This window comes from Chiloscyllium plagiosum, chromosome 19 (genome assembly GCF_004010195.1).
Source record: "Chiloscyllium plagiosum isolate BGI_BamShark_2017 chromosome 19, ASM401019v2, whole genome shotgun sequence".
Lineage (NCBI taxonomy): Eukaryota > Metazoa > Chordata > Chondrichthyes > Orectolobiformes > Hemiscylliidae > Chiloscyllium > Chiloscyllium plagiosum.
Window position 1 is genome coordinate 10,277,998 of NC_057728.1, and position 14,601 is coordinate 10,292,598.

Genomic DNA, 14,601 nt, shown 5'->3' on the forward strand with positions numbered 1-14,601 from the left:
AAGCAGGAGAATCGACGTTTTGGGCATGAGCCCTTCTTCAGAAATGAGGGCTCATTCCTGAAGAAGGGCTCATGCCCGAAACGTCGATTCTCCTGCTCCTTGGATGCTGCCTGACGTGCTGCGCTTTTCCAGCAACACATTTTCATACCTAACAGATATCCCAACCTAATCTAGTCCCATTTGCCTATACTTGGCCCATACTCCTCTAAACCCTTCCTATTCACATAACCATCAGATGCCTTTTAAATGTTGTAATTGTACCAGCCTCCACCACTTCCATGGCAGCACATTCCATATAAGCACCAAACCCTGCATGAAAACGTTGTGCCTTAGGTCCTTTTATATCTTTCCACTCTCACCTTAAACCTATGGCCTCATGTTTTGGGCTCCCCTACCATACGAAAAAGATGTTGGCTATTCACTCTATCCATGCCCCTTGTGATTTTATAAACCTCTATAAGGTCACCCCTCAGCTTCCTATGCTCCAGGGAAAACAGCCCAAGCCTATTCAGTCTCTCCCTATAGCTCAAACCCTCCAACTCCTTGTAAACTTTTTCTGAACCCTTTCAAGTTTCACTAATCTGCAACAATCACCGAACAACAATTTATATGGGAACTTCATTTCATTTTCCATTTTTTGTAACTCTGAGGTAAGTAGAAATGTTCCCCATTACTGATCAGGCAGAGAGTGGAAAATACAGTTGTGACTGGAAGTTAAAAAGGACACTTTTCCATGTCTATTTGGCAGCAAGGATTCAAAATATTTATAAAAGGATTGGAAAAGGGAAAGCTGGCGAGTTCAAAAAGATATTTAACCTCAAACTATTAGCTTTCAAAACTTATCGTGGCATAATGTATCATGCATCTTATTTAAACTGGGGTTAGTGTTTGCTAAGCTCAGTGTTAAGTTTTTTTGATTTTATAACTTCAGCATAAAGAGCATTGTGAGCTCACCAAACGAGTCCTGAATAGTGTCTTTGAAATTAGTTTGTCAAAGAGGCGATGTCAACACCACAATTTACTGTTAACTGATTTGTGTGGTTTGAAGTAAACAGTTCATCTTTTTTATCATTTAGCCTTATTGTGTGCCCCCTTGTTGAATAAACTACCTCCCTGAAGCATTGTCAGGAAGACACCTGTGAGCAGTATATCATTCCTGTTTGTGTTGGTTTGGGCCCTTTAATCTGACCCAAAGTAGCCCAATCAGGGTCATATGTCTCAACTGTTAATCATGTTCACTGAATTTTCAAATGCCAGAAATTACTCAGGTATTCTCTACAGTGCTTTCTCTCACCTGCTCATTTAGTCAGAATTGGCTAGAATTTACTGTCAAAACTGCAGTCGATTTTCCATTTCTACCGAAGGTGGTCATTACTTGTGAGCATGGAGTTCTCAATGGTGCACACTAACAGGGCTGTAGATCCTGGCTGTCTACCTAAGTGGCTTTCTACAATGTGGGCAAGGGTGATTTTATCAGGACTGTCCAATCTTCTTTTGTTTTAGCAAGGTCAACTAGATTTTCAAAAGTCAAACCCGAACACACTGAAATGCCACCAAAAGTTAAGACTGTGTGGTGATGCACATGTTGGACAAGTGATTAGCAGGAGTCTGACAGAGGAGCAGTCATTACCCAGAACATGTCCATCAAGGGTTAGCAACACTTAGTTATTCAAGACAGCAGTTTTGAAAGACAGACTTTTGTTTTAATGGCATTTCTATGGGTGGCATGGTGACTCAGTGGTTAGCACTGCTACCTCACACCATCAGGGACCTGGGTTCAACTCCAGCCTTGGGCGATTGTGTGTGGAGTTTGCACATTCTCCCAACATCAGTGTGGGTTTGCTCCAGTTTCCTCCCACAGTCCAAAGATGTGCAGGTTAGGTGGATTGACCATAGCGTCCAGGGATGCGCAGGCTAGCTGGGTTAGCCATTGGAAATGCAGGGACGGGATGCTGTTTGGAGGGTGGTGTGAACTTGATGGGCCGAATGGTTTGTCTCCTCACTGTAGAGATTCTACAATTCTAACATTGTTATTGAAAAATATCCGAACCAAGGCTTAATCTGGCACAGGATTCCCGAATCCTCTAGTCCAATTGTATCTAACTTAATGGTGCGGTGTATAATAGTGAGACCAATTGTACTTAAAACGGACTCCTGTGCTTGTTGAAGTATTCTGGCTCAGCTGCTTGATAGTTGGCGAAAATATGGCACCCACCAATTTTCAAGGTGCAGCCGAAAGGGCCTGTTTTTGAGTTTGCCGGAAGCAAATGGAAAATGGGGTAAAGGAGAGGGAGGAGGAAGTGGAAAGACAATGATGCTGTGTGAAAAGGTGAAATGCTGGTGGAAATCTCTGATATGGATCATGTAAACAGAGGGAACTGCTGTAAACTCGGACATCTGAACTACTTTGGATGAATCGTTGAGACTCTTAATGCAAAGAAGCACTGTCTGTTCATGTCAGGTCACCATATCCTTTGCTGCCTGTATTCTACACTATCTTCTCTCAAAGGATGCATCGCCACAAATTGAGATCACTCCCTAAGTAGCTCCTTCTCATTTTTCCTCACACAGTTCATGTCGGCGTGCCCCATTTCCCGAGTTGCACTTTCAAAGGAACCCTGGAATCTTTCTTGCTGGTCTATCTCACAAGCAGTGCCCAAGTTTATGTTGTGAAAACATGATCACTTCAGGATTTTTTCACCTGTCACATTTATGTGTATGCCCTCTCCATCAGACCGGAGCTCCAAATGAGGAATACTTAAATTCAGATTTTTTTTTTGTTTTTTGAAGTCCCTCAGCATTGGGCACTTTGTCCTTCCATTTGATTTCCATGATGTTGCAAAGGAATCCATAGAATCCCCACAGTATGGAAACAGGCCCTTCGACCCCAACAAGTCCACACGACCCTACAAAGAGTAACCCACCCAGACTCATTGCCCTATATTTACCCCTAACCACTGCACAACTTTGGATTGTAGGAGGAACCCAGAGCACCAGGAGGAAACCCACGCAGACACAGGGAGAATGTGCAAACTCCACGCAGACAGAATCCCAAGGATGGAATTGAACCTTGGTCCCTGGTGCTGTGAGGCAGCAGTGCTAACCACTGAGTCACCATGCCACCCATGCATCTCATGTAACATTTGTCCAATATATTTCATTGGCATATTCTAACCCAATATTAGATTTAACACAAATTTTGTAAACTTTAGCACTGTGAAATTAAACCATACATGTGCCACCAATTTTATAGAATTTATTTATATATCAAACTGCTTTAATCGTGGTTAAAGTCAGTAATTAGAAAAAATAACTGCAAAGCTTATTGGTTTACTTTTGCATGCCAGAAATGTATCTGCTTTTTACTGAAAGAATCTGCATTCACGTAAATATAATTGGACTTATGAAAGACAGAATTTTTTGTCGGGAGGATATTTAAGCTGGAGTTGTTGTCGGGAGGATATTTAAGCTGGAGAGGGTTCAGAAGGGATATTTAAGCTGGAGTTGTTGTCGGGAGGATATTTAAGCTGGAGTTGTTGTCGGGAGGATATTTAAGCTGGAGTTGTTGTCGGGAGGATATTTAAGCTGGAGTTGTTGTCGGGAGGATATTTAAGCTGGAGTTGTTGTCGGGAGGATATTTAAGCTGGAGAGGGTTCAGAAGAAATTTACCAAGACGTTTCCGGGAATGGAGGGTTTGAGTTGTAAGGAGAGGCTGGGACATTTTTCACTGGAGCGTAGGAGGTTGAGAGGGGCCTTGCAGTGGTTTATAAGATGATGAAGGGTATAGGTAAAGGGAATGGCAGATGTCTTTTTACTAGGGTGGGGGATTTCAAGACTTGGGGACATACTTTTAAAGGTGAGAGGAGAAAGACTTGAAAAAAAAGGCATGAGTGGCATTTTCTTTTTTACAAAGCAAGTGCTTCGTGTGTGAAATTCCAGAGGAAGTACTGGATGCCACTACAGTTACAACGTTTAAAAGACATTTGGATAAGTACGTGAATAGGAAAGGTTTGGACAGATATGAGCCAAATGCAGGCAGGTGGGACTAGACAAAAGTGAGGACTGCTGATGCTGGAGATCAGAGTCTAGATGAGAGTGGTGCTGGAAAAGCACAGCAGGTCAGGCAGCATCCGAGGAGCAGGAAAATCGATGTTTCAGGAAAAAGCCCTTCATTAGGTGGGACTAGTCTAGTTTAGGATTATGGTCAGCATAGACTGGTTAGGCTGAAGAGTCTGTTTCCATGCCATATAGCTCTATGACTGTATGTTGCTCAATGTTGCTCGGAAATGTTGGGCTACTAACCAATCAACCTCTCTGATTGCTGACCTTGAGCCAAAAGTTGACCTCCAAGGCAGCATGGTTGATGGCCAGTGTTCTCAGCCATAAGACAAATATTGCTGACCACGTCTTTGTGACTGTTAATAGGGTGAACTGTCAGTGCATGATGATGAGGTCTTGCCTCTGCATCATAAGCAACCAGAAATTAGGATTGGACTAGTACTCCGCTGCTTTCAGAGTAGCAGTGAAAAAAATCTGACAGTTGAAAGCAAGAGGGCACTTGAGGCACACAGAAGCCACTGTGGAGCTATGATTGTGATGCTATAAATTGTGAGACCGAGACAGTAATTTGTGATGAGTAGGATCAGTGGGTTGAGCCCATCTACAAAGCCTTGCAATTACAGAAGAATTCTCATAAATCATGTCTCAATTGGCTGAAGTCTTGTCAATTGGCTCAAGTCTGGTGCATCGCCCAGAGGATCATTAGTCTGTGGAATTCTTTACCCCAGAGAGCACTGGAGGCATACTCATTTCATATTTTTAAAGCTGCATTCAATAAATTCTTTGAATAAGTCAAAAGCTTACAGGAAAGTAGAGTTATGGCGACATCAGATCATCCGTCAACTTGTCTATTTGCACACCTGATTCAAAGCACTGAGTGGTCTGCCTCTGCAAAGAACCAAGACTGGATATCACAGCAGGTCAGGCAGTAACCATGGAGAGAGAGCAAGCTAATGTTTTGAGTCCAGATGCCTCTTCATCAGAGCGGAAGTTTGGAGGGGGCAGCATTTATGTTATAGTTTGGGGGTGGGGCGGATGGGTGCTGCTGGAGAAAAGAGGTTTACATTAGGTCATTGGAATGTGAGAATGGCAAGAAAAAAAAGTGCCTGCTCTTCATTCATATACTTCAACTGATGAAGGAGCAGGAGAGGACTGCAGATGCTGGAGATCAGAGTCAAAATGTGTGGCATTGGAAAAGCAGAGCAGGTCAGGCAGCATCCGAGGAGGTAGGACAGTTCAAGAGGGCAGTGCCAAGTTGGAGGGTTGGATCTGGGATGAGGTGAGGGGAGGGGGGTTGAGGAAACTGGTGAAGTCAACGTTGGTGCTGTGTGGTTGGACGGTCCCCAGGCAGAAGATGAGGAGTTCTTCCTCCAAACACCGGGTGACTTGGATTTGTTGGTGGAGCGGCCCAGGACTTGCTTGCCCTTATCTGAGTGGGAGGTGGCATTGAAGGGGTTGGCCATAGGGTGGTGGGGTTGTTTGATGTGTGTGTTCCAGAGATGTGCCCTGAAAAATTCCGCAAGTTGGCATCCTGTCTTACCGATGTAGAGGAGACCATATCAAGAGCAACGAACACAGTAGTTAAGGTGCTCGTATGTGCAGGTAAATCTCTGTCAGATCTGGAAGGATGCTTTGGGGCCTTGGATGGAGGTGAAGGGGGGTCGGGGGGGTGGGGAGTGTGGGCACAGGTTTTATATTTCTTGAGGTGGCAAGGAAGATGACAGGAGTGCAGGGTGGGTTGGTGGTGGTGGTGATGGTGGGAGGGGTGGTGGACCTAACAAGGGAGTTGCAGAGTGACTGGTCTGTGCGGAATGACGGTAGGGGTGGGGAGGGTAATATATCTCTGGTGGTGGGGTCTGGTGAAGTCATCTTAAAGCTTGTGAATTCGAATAAACCTGTTGGGCTTTAACCTGGTGTCACCTGACTTCTGATTTTGTCCACCCCAGTCCAATACCGGCTCCTCCATATCATAGCTTCATTTATATTGATAGAGTAAACAAGAAATATTCCAAAAGCAACATCTATTGTCAACTTCAATATGTCTAACAAATGGACTCCAATTGTTCTTTGACATTTATTTGAGTTGTAGGGGAATCTTCAATCGAGGCTGCACAAAAGCAGATGGCTGTAAATGCTTCAAAATGGTGTGCTTTTAAAAAAGTGATCATGCAATGGAATCAATCCTTTAAGTCCCAACTCCTGTACTGTGCAGTGTGAAGGCTCAAACGTATTCAATGGTGATATGTAGCCAGTTCAGCTGATAGCACTCAGAGACAAAAGCTCAACTGATTCACATCAAAACGCATTGTCTTTGCTCAGCTGACCATGTTGTATAACAGGAATCTCTTGCACCGTGTGCACTGGAAAGTGAACAATACTGGAGGAAGCCGATGATACCAGGTCTGTTTCTCAACCTTCACGGTGCGGATCCTTTGTTGATTTAGTTCTAATGTGTAAACACTGTCAATCATGAAGGTGCTAGTTCAAGACATCCCTGACCACACACACACACACACTTGAAAGGATAAAACACCTTCATGAGCCATATGAAGGGACATTAAAGATGATCAATAATTTGAAAAATGAAAGATTTACATTTACATAGTACCTTCCACAACTGGAGAAAGTCTCAAATCACTTAACAGCCAAAGAAAAGCTTTTAATGAGTAGCGACTGCTGTACTATAGGAAGTGCAGTATCCAATGTTTTGGTAAATGGAGAAACATTGGTGAGAATAAGTGCTCTGATCTTCTCCTAAGTAATGGTATGGAATCTTTTCAGGTCCAATTCCCTTTTAGAGGCCTTGCTTGAATCTGCCTTTGCTGTACTGTCGGACAATGAAGTACTTTTGAAGTGCAGCCACTATTGTAATGGGAACAACACAACAGCCAACCTCTGCATAAGCAGCCCCCATACACAACAATGGCCAGATAACTTTATTTTTGTGATGCTGATTGACTGTGAATGATATTGGTCAGGACATCAGAGATACTGTTCTGCTGCTCCTTGGAACAATGGCAACATTAGTTCTATCTCGGTTCTCAGTTTAACATCTTACTTTCCAACAATGCAGAACTCCTTCAGTACTGCCTTGGATGTCAATTTTTGTTCTGGAGTGGGTCTTGAAACCAGAATCTTGTGACAACAGGGCTGAGAGTACTACTAACCACTCCACAGTTGACACAGTGCCTCCCAGTCGATTCTCCAATGTCTTTAAAAGTGCCTTTTTGCTGGCCTCAATGCTTTTGCTTCATTGAGTTTATTGTTTTCAGCCACGGAGTCTGGGCTCAGATTTCTTACTCCTGTCCACTTCTCGCATGTCAGAAAGCGGTGATGTTATTTGCAGTTGGACGTTCTGCCAAATTCTCTCGTCTGGTTTAGCGTTAGGAAATGGAAAACCTTTCATTTCAGCCTCCCAGTGTAAACAGGAAGCAGTCCCTAAATATGAAACACTCAACACAACTCACTGCATAATAAATGTCCTGCTATTCTGCAGCAAGAACGTATCTCAGTCTCAGCTGCAAAATGAAAAGAGAAGCTGCTATTGCACTGCAGTAAAATGCATGTTATCTAACACGCACCCTGACCAGGTGTTGCCAGTGAAACAAAAATGCCAGTAAACTCAATGCAGTTTGTGAATGATGCGAATTGAATAATATTATGCCCTGAAGTACACTGCAGTTTGCAGAGACAGTAAACACAAAGTACTTCAATCTTCAGTGGGCTCTTTACATTCATGTCAGGCTGACAACAGCACTGGTATTTTATATAGTAACAGTGACGCCTGGTGGGAACAGCAGAGATTCTGGATGCTGGTAATGCAACTTTTACTAAAATCTGCCATTTTTCAATTTCCCATTTGAAATACTGTAGCCTGAATGACCCTGCTAATTATTGTCAGATTGTAAGTTGTGTGCTTTAGGTATGCGTTCACCTGATACTGCAGTGCTTGGTAAAGGGAACAATAGTATTATGATATTTTTTAATTGGCTTGTGAGATGAAGGCGTTGCTGGAAGGACTAGCTTTTATTTCCCAAAGACAGTTAAGAGACAACCAAGCTGCTGTGAGTCTGGAGACACATGTAGTGACCAGGTACGGCTGACAGATTTCCTTCATGAAGGGTGTACAAGCATTTTTTAAACAAAAATAAAACAATTACCATTCAACCAGGTTATCATTCCAGTGTTTTACTGAATTCAAATTTTACCAACTGCTGTGGTAGGATTTGAACAAGGTCACCAGAACATTGGCTTGGTTTTTCTGGATTATTAGCCCAGTGACATTGCCACCACCACCACCACCACCACCATCACCACCACCACCACCACCACCACCACCACCACCACCACCACCACTACCACCTTCCACTGAACCAGTGAGTTAGTAGTAATCAGAAACTTTGGTTAATGACATGTTCAAACCCCAGAGTATCTGGTATTGCCAATGGTAACCACAAAAGTATTGGATTGTTATGAAAATCTTTCTGAGGTAAGAATACCTGTTCTCTATGGGATTTCAAATTCACAGCAATGTGACTCAGTCTAAAGTACCCTTTGATGTGACCTATCAGGGCTTTAATGTATGGGTGAGCCATGATCATATTGAATAAGGAGCAGTGCTAACGGGCTGAATGGTCTACTCCTGCTCCTATATTTCTATGTAACACCCACATAATCTGAAAGCATAAATCACTGATGTCCTGCAAGGTTGTTGTGCTGGCAGGGTGTTATTCCATCAGTTTGAGCTGTCATTACACCCCAGATTCTAACAATCTCCAACTCCTGCCTGATCCCAATGCAAACATTCACAGTGAAAGGTTAGAGGTGGATGATGGTCACATTCTCCTCCTCTAATGTGAAGGATTGGGGTCATTCCACTAGCCTTCTTCTCCATCTTCCTCACAACTATGCTGCACCCTACCTTCAGCAAAGTACCCACAGGCATGGAGGTAACTTAGTGAACGTAGAGCAAACTGAAAGAGAAAACAAGGTGCGAGAGAGACTCAGGACAAACCCAACCAGGCCAATTACTGCCTTTGATCAAAGTGGTAAAAGGATTCATTAGCAATGCAGAAAACATGGCAAGCTCCCACAGACAGATGGGAGATGATGACTATCTATTTTTGGTTATGTTGGTCATGGGATAAACATTGGACTGGGCACAGGTAAGGACTGCCTTGCACATCTTTGAACATTGCCATGGAATCTTTTTGGTTCACCTGGAGGGCAGTCTAATGTGTCATCTGACATTCAGCACATCTTGACTGTGCAGCATTCTGCACAGACAAGTGATACAGTGGATTACTATACACTGTCTGTGGATTGTTCAAATGGTGAATTGCAGACGATAAAAGTCTGACTTATAATACTAACTGTGCAAACGATCATCAAGCAAAAGAGTGCTGAAGAATGTTGGACAGGATGCTGCTCACTTGAAGCTTACCTGATGACTTAGTTGGATAAACCATGCAGAGTCCGGAGTGTGGTGCTGGAAAAGCACAGCAGGTCAGGCAGCATCCGAGGAGCAGGAGAATCGACGTTTCAGGCATAAGCCCTTCATCAGGATGACTGATGACATCATTCCTGATGAAGAGCTTATGCCCAAAACATCGATTAACCTGCTCCTCGGATGCTGTCTGACCTGCTGTGCTTTTCCAGCACCACACACTCTCGACTCTGATCTCCAGCAGCTACAGTTCTCACTTTCTCGCAAACCATGCAGACCATGTGCTAGTTTGTTAATATCCAGGCACAGCAGAGGTCAAGGCACCATAACTGGTCGTCCCTTTAAATTTGCCGTATATTTTCATTTGATTGCTATCCAGTGAGTGGGTGAATATCTGTGTGTCTGCATGGTGGGTGCATGTGTCTGTGTGTGTGCATGCATCCGTATCTGTGTGGAAGTGTGTCTCTGTGTGTGTGCGTGCACGCATGTATGTATAATGTACTGATGTATGTTTCTGTGTGCGTGTGTGCACATACGTTGGTGTCTCTGTGTGTCTACGTCTATGTGTGGAGAACTGGCACTCCAGAAACTATCAGACTGCTAGCTGTCTCCAGGGACCCAAGATGTATTTGGGCTGGTGTCATTCCTAGCACTATTTTCAGGATGAAAAAAAAAGTGGAAATTAAAGAAAACTTCACAGAATCAGAATATTTGACCTTTTTCAGCTAACAACCATCTTATCTCAAAAATAATCTCAAAAATTAAATCTTTCCACTAACTGTTGAGTAATATACTTATAGATAAATGATTTTTTTTTTGCAAAAGAGTATCAGTACTACTACAACTTGTGATAAGTTATTACAAAATTTAATTTTTATAAGTATGGCTCTTGTAATGTTTGGTAAACCAAAACTACCCATGAGCAGGTCTTCCAAGATTTGACTGAAAAGTGCAGCTACTTTTCCAAATAAACTCAGTGAAAGCTGGTCTTTCTTTAGTCAATAGAGAACTGTAACTTGTTGCTTGTGTCACGATCAGTGAGAAATACTGCCTGCAGTTTCCTTTCCTGAGCATGCTCATGCAATTCTAGTTTCTTTGTCAAGAGTGCCCCCTGCTGACTAAAAGATCCCCTTTCAAGAGCACTGATTTCAACAAAAGATCAGGTACATATACTTTTGGCCAAGTAAGCCTGTGTATGCTGATCACCATTTGCCTTCCTCTCCCTTGTCAAAGTTTTTTTTTGAGTTAGAGTTCACATTGATAAGGCCTCAAAGAAAGAAAAAAAAACATGACCATTGCTCTTTAATCAATCTCACTTAAAATCTACTTTTCTTGACAAAGAAGGGGAAACCCACTGGAATGGACCGAGAAACTACTAACAATACGTTTGAAGTCACTGCTGTGGAAAGCAATAATTTATTACCCTGTGTCCCCTTGAACTATGCAAATGGTATGGCTCCCAACAGCCTTGCTGCTGGCTACTTTAAAAAACGACCTCAGTGCATGCAAGTAATTTACAGCTTCATTTCCAGCTGCCCCCGATCAGAAATTTGAAAAGAAAAAGCAATATTTTGCTTTTGCTGTGTAAATGAATGCATAAAATTTCAGGGAAATCTGTAACCCTGCCCACAATCCCACTCGTCTCACTTCCGAAAAGTAAAACCAAGAGCTGCAGTTAAAAAAAAACAGCTCAAGTATTTTAGCTGCGTCCTGTTCGGAGTTACTCACAAGACAGTTTTATTGTTATTTATTGATGTCACTGCTATCAGTGCATTATGGGCCTTATCTGAAAAGATTGACATCAGAAATCCGTGTAGGTCTGCAATAGGTCAAGAGTAGCTGCTGACAATCTTAGCCATAGCCTCCTGACTGGAAAGCTAATTAGTGAGGTATATTTTCCCCTATATCCATTCCTGATTCCTGGCAGTTTTCTCCAAGAATTTCTGAAGTAAATTAATAGTACAGTCAACAGTATATAGCATTTCCTGTTGCTGAAATACTTCCATCTCTTTGCTAGAATCATGAACTTTGTTTATGTTAGTTTGACATTCTTTGAATACTATGGAACCACGAGTGGCCTGCAGTATACAAAGCAGCCATATTTCACAGCAGTGAATCACTGCAGTCTCACTATATGTAATTGGAGAGCAAAGGCTCACATTTCTCACACCGCAATGAGTATGTTCCTAGCCACTGCGTGTATGAGGTTTGCCACTTAGTTCCTCAGCATTAAACTGACAATTGTCTGGCCCAACTTGTTCCTCCCCAACCTCCTCATACCACCATATTTTTTGCATGGTTTTGCTTTTCTCTGTGTCTACCACCCTAGCTCCGTACTTCACTGCTGACTCAGGCAGAGGTCTTGTTTCAAGGACACTATCCAGCATGGGGCTGATGCATTTCAAGATCACTTTGGAGATGACTGAATGTGAACAGTACATTTTGGGTATCAGAGTGTGTGTGTGTATGTCACTGTGATTCGATGCGCTTGACATGTGCCAAAGCAGGCCAGTACTTTGGACTGCTGCACAGCTGAGGCCTTTAATGTAATAGAATCCCTACTGTGTAAAAGCAGGCAATTTGGCCCATCGCGTCCACACCGACTCTCCAAAGAGCATCCCAAGCCCCTATCTTATCCATGTTACCCTGCTTCCCCTTGGCTAATCCACCTAGCCTGCAAATCCCTAGGCACTATGGCCAATTTAGCATAGCCAATCCACCAAGCCTGCACATTTTTGGACGGGGGGAGGAAACTCACACAGACATAAGAGGAATGTACTAACTCCACGCAGACCTGTTTCCTAGGCTGGAATCGAATCCAGGTCCCAGGCACTACAAGACAGCAGTGCTAACCACTGAGCCACTGTTTAGAATACCCCCACATCTTCTCGGTATCACCAAATCTCGACATCTCTTGGCTCAGATACAGACCTTCTGAATAAACAGAGGAATGACAGATGATCCCTCTGACACTTTCCTTATTTGGACATTGGAGCTACAAATTCAGCAAGGCTGAGTAAAAAAGGCAAGGGATGAACGAAGGTAATAAAGGTGTTAAGCTTTTAAAAAAAATTAAAAGCTACATCAGAACTAACAAACCCATAAGACATTATATCAATACATTAATGATATAATGATAGTTCAAAGGTCATCTTCACTGAACCCTAGTCTGTTAGCCTCGTGCCTCTGCCCGATGTTTATAATTATATCCATTAAGGAAGCAGGTATGGAGTCAGATGACAGACCATCTCATCAACTGCTGAAGCATAGTTCAGGTTGTCCTGCAGTTGTGAAGAGGTGTTACATAAATGTACATCTTTTTGTTAGATCACCCAATGGTAGTAATGGTTAGCTTCAACTTTAACCAAGAAGGTGGATTCAGGTAGGTTTGTGTCAATCATCTGTTTTACCACATCCACCTTTACTTTCCATTGATTTCAGTAGGAGTACAAAATATGAGTCCCAGGCTCGAACAACCTGTATCCCATATAGAGTATTAAGTTTAGCTCCTGAATGTCAGCAAGTTATCTGCTTGTGGGAGTGGATCACCATTCAAGAACAGTAACCCCATCTGAATATTATCTTACCTCACCCAGGTGTGTAGAGAGCATGAAGAAAGAACTTGCATTTATTGCATAGCAAGATAATCCTGAAGCTTTTCATAGTCAATTAGTTACTTCTTTAAGTGCAATTAGTTTTTTTTAGCAACTATAGCAGTCAATTTATACACTTTGGTCTCAGGCCAAATAAACCTGTTGGACAATAAGCTGGTGTCATCTGACTTCTGATCTTGTCCACCCCAGTCCAACACTGGCACCTGCACAACATTGGTCTCAAACAGCAGTGAGGTACAGATTAAGTTAGTCACCTACTTTGGGAGTGTGGGTTGAGGGATGGATGCGATCCAAGTTATTTGAAGAGCTGCATAATCTTTGCTATAAAAGTGCAGTTGAGCACTCTGGTCTGAATTCTCATCAAAAAGACCAGACTTCCAACAATTTAGCTCTCCCTCAGAACTTCACTGACGTGTCTGCCAAGATTCTGTGTCCATATCGCTCTGATTTGCCAGGAAGAAAGTGGTGAAGCTCTGAGCCCCAATAAAAGGGGATCGTAATTGGCCATTCATGGCGAGCTTAAAAAAACCCTAAGCTTAATCAATAATCAGACTTATTTCTTTTTGAAAAATGATGTGGAGAAGCCGGCGTAGGACTAGGGTGGACAAAGTTAAAAATCACACAACACCAGGTTATAGTCCACTTTGTGCTCACTTCTTTGGGTAACAGTCTGCCCCCCCGCACCACAGATCCTTTCACATCCCTCCAACATTCCACCTCTAATTGGACACCCCTGCCAGGACAATTTCCTGCCCTCGATCTTTTCATTGACAATTGTTGACAGGACATTGGCTGCCTTAATTTCTCTGCCCTTCTTACCCATTCCAACCTCTCTCCATCTGAACTTTCTGCCCTTCGCTGCCTTAGGCCCAACCCCAACCTTGTCATCAAACCTGCTAACAAAGTGGGTGCTGTTGTCGTCTGGCGTACTGACCTCTACCTCGCAGAGGCTGAGCGCCAACTCTCAGATTCCTCCTACCTCCCCCTGGAGCCTGACCACACCACTGAGCATCAAGCCATTGCCTCCAACACCGTGACTGACCTCATTTCCTCCGGATGCCTCCCCCTCCCCCCCCACAGCTTCCAACCTCGTAGTCTCCCAACCCTGGACAGCCCATTTCTACCTACTCCCCAAAATCCACAAGAAGGACTGTCCCGGCAGACCCATTGTGTCAGCATGCTCCTGTTCCACTGAACGTATTTCCACCGACCTCGACTCCATCCTCACTCCTCTGGTTCACTCCCTCCCCACCTACATCCAGGATTCCTCTGATGCCCTGCGACACATTGACAGCTTTCAATTCGCAGGCCCTAACCACCTTCTATTCACCATGGATGTGCAATCTCTTTACACCTCCATCCCACACCAAGATGGTTTGAAAGAGAGCTTTGACAAAGGGTCAGTTAGACTCGAAACGTCAGCTCTTTTCTCTCCTTACAGATGCTGCCAGACCTGCTGAGATTTTCCAGCATTTTCTCTTT

General features: G+C 43.4%; 1 protein-coding gene across 2 annotated transcripts in view; it reads right to left on the reverse strand.

Moving 5' to 3' along the window:
• Positions 1-14,601, reverse strand: part of prickle1b (prickle homolog 1b) — a 147,926-nt gene that overhangs the window by 111,530 nt on the left and 21,795 nt on the right. The window contains exon 1 of one of the 2 annotated variants that reach the window (XM_043709077.1): positions 4,864-4,886. The exons of the other annotated variant lie outside the window; for it this stretch is intronic. The gene's annotated coding sequence lies outside the window, so the exon portion shown is untranslated. Of the gene's footprint in view, positions 1-4,863; positions 4,887-14,601 lie in introns of those variants that run through there. 2 annotated transcript variants of the gene reach the window in all.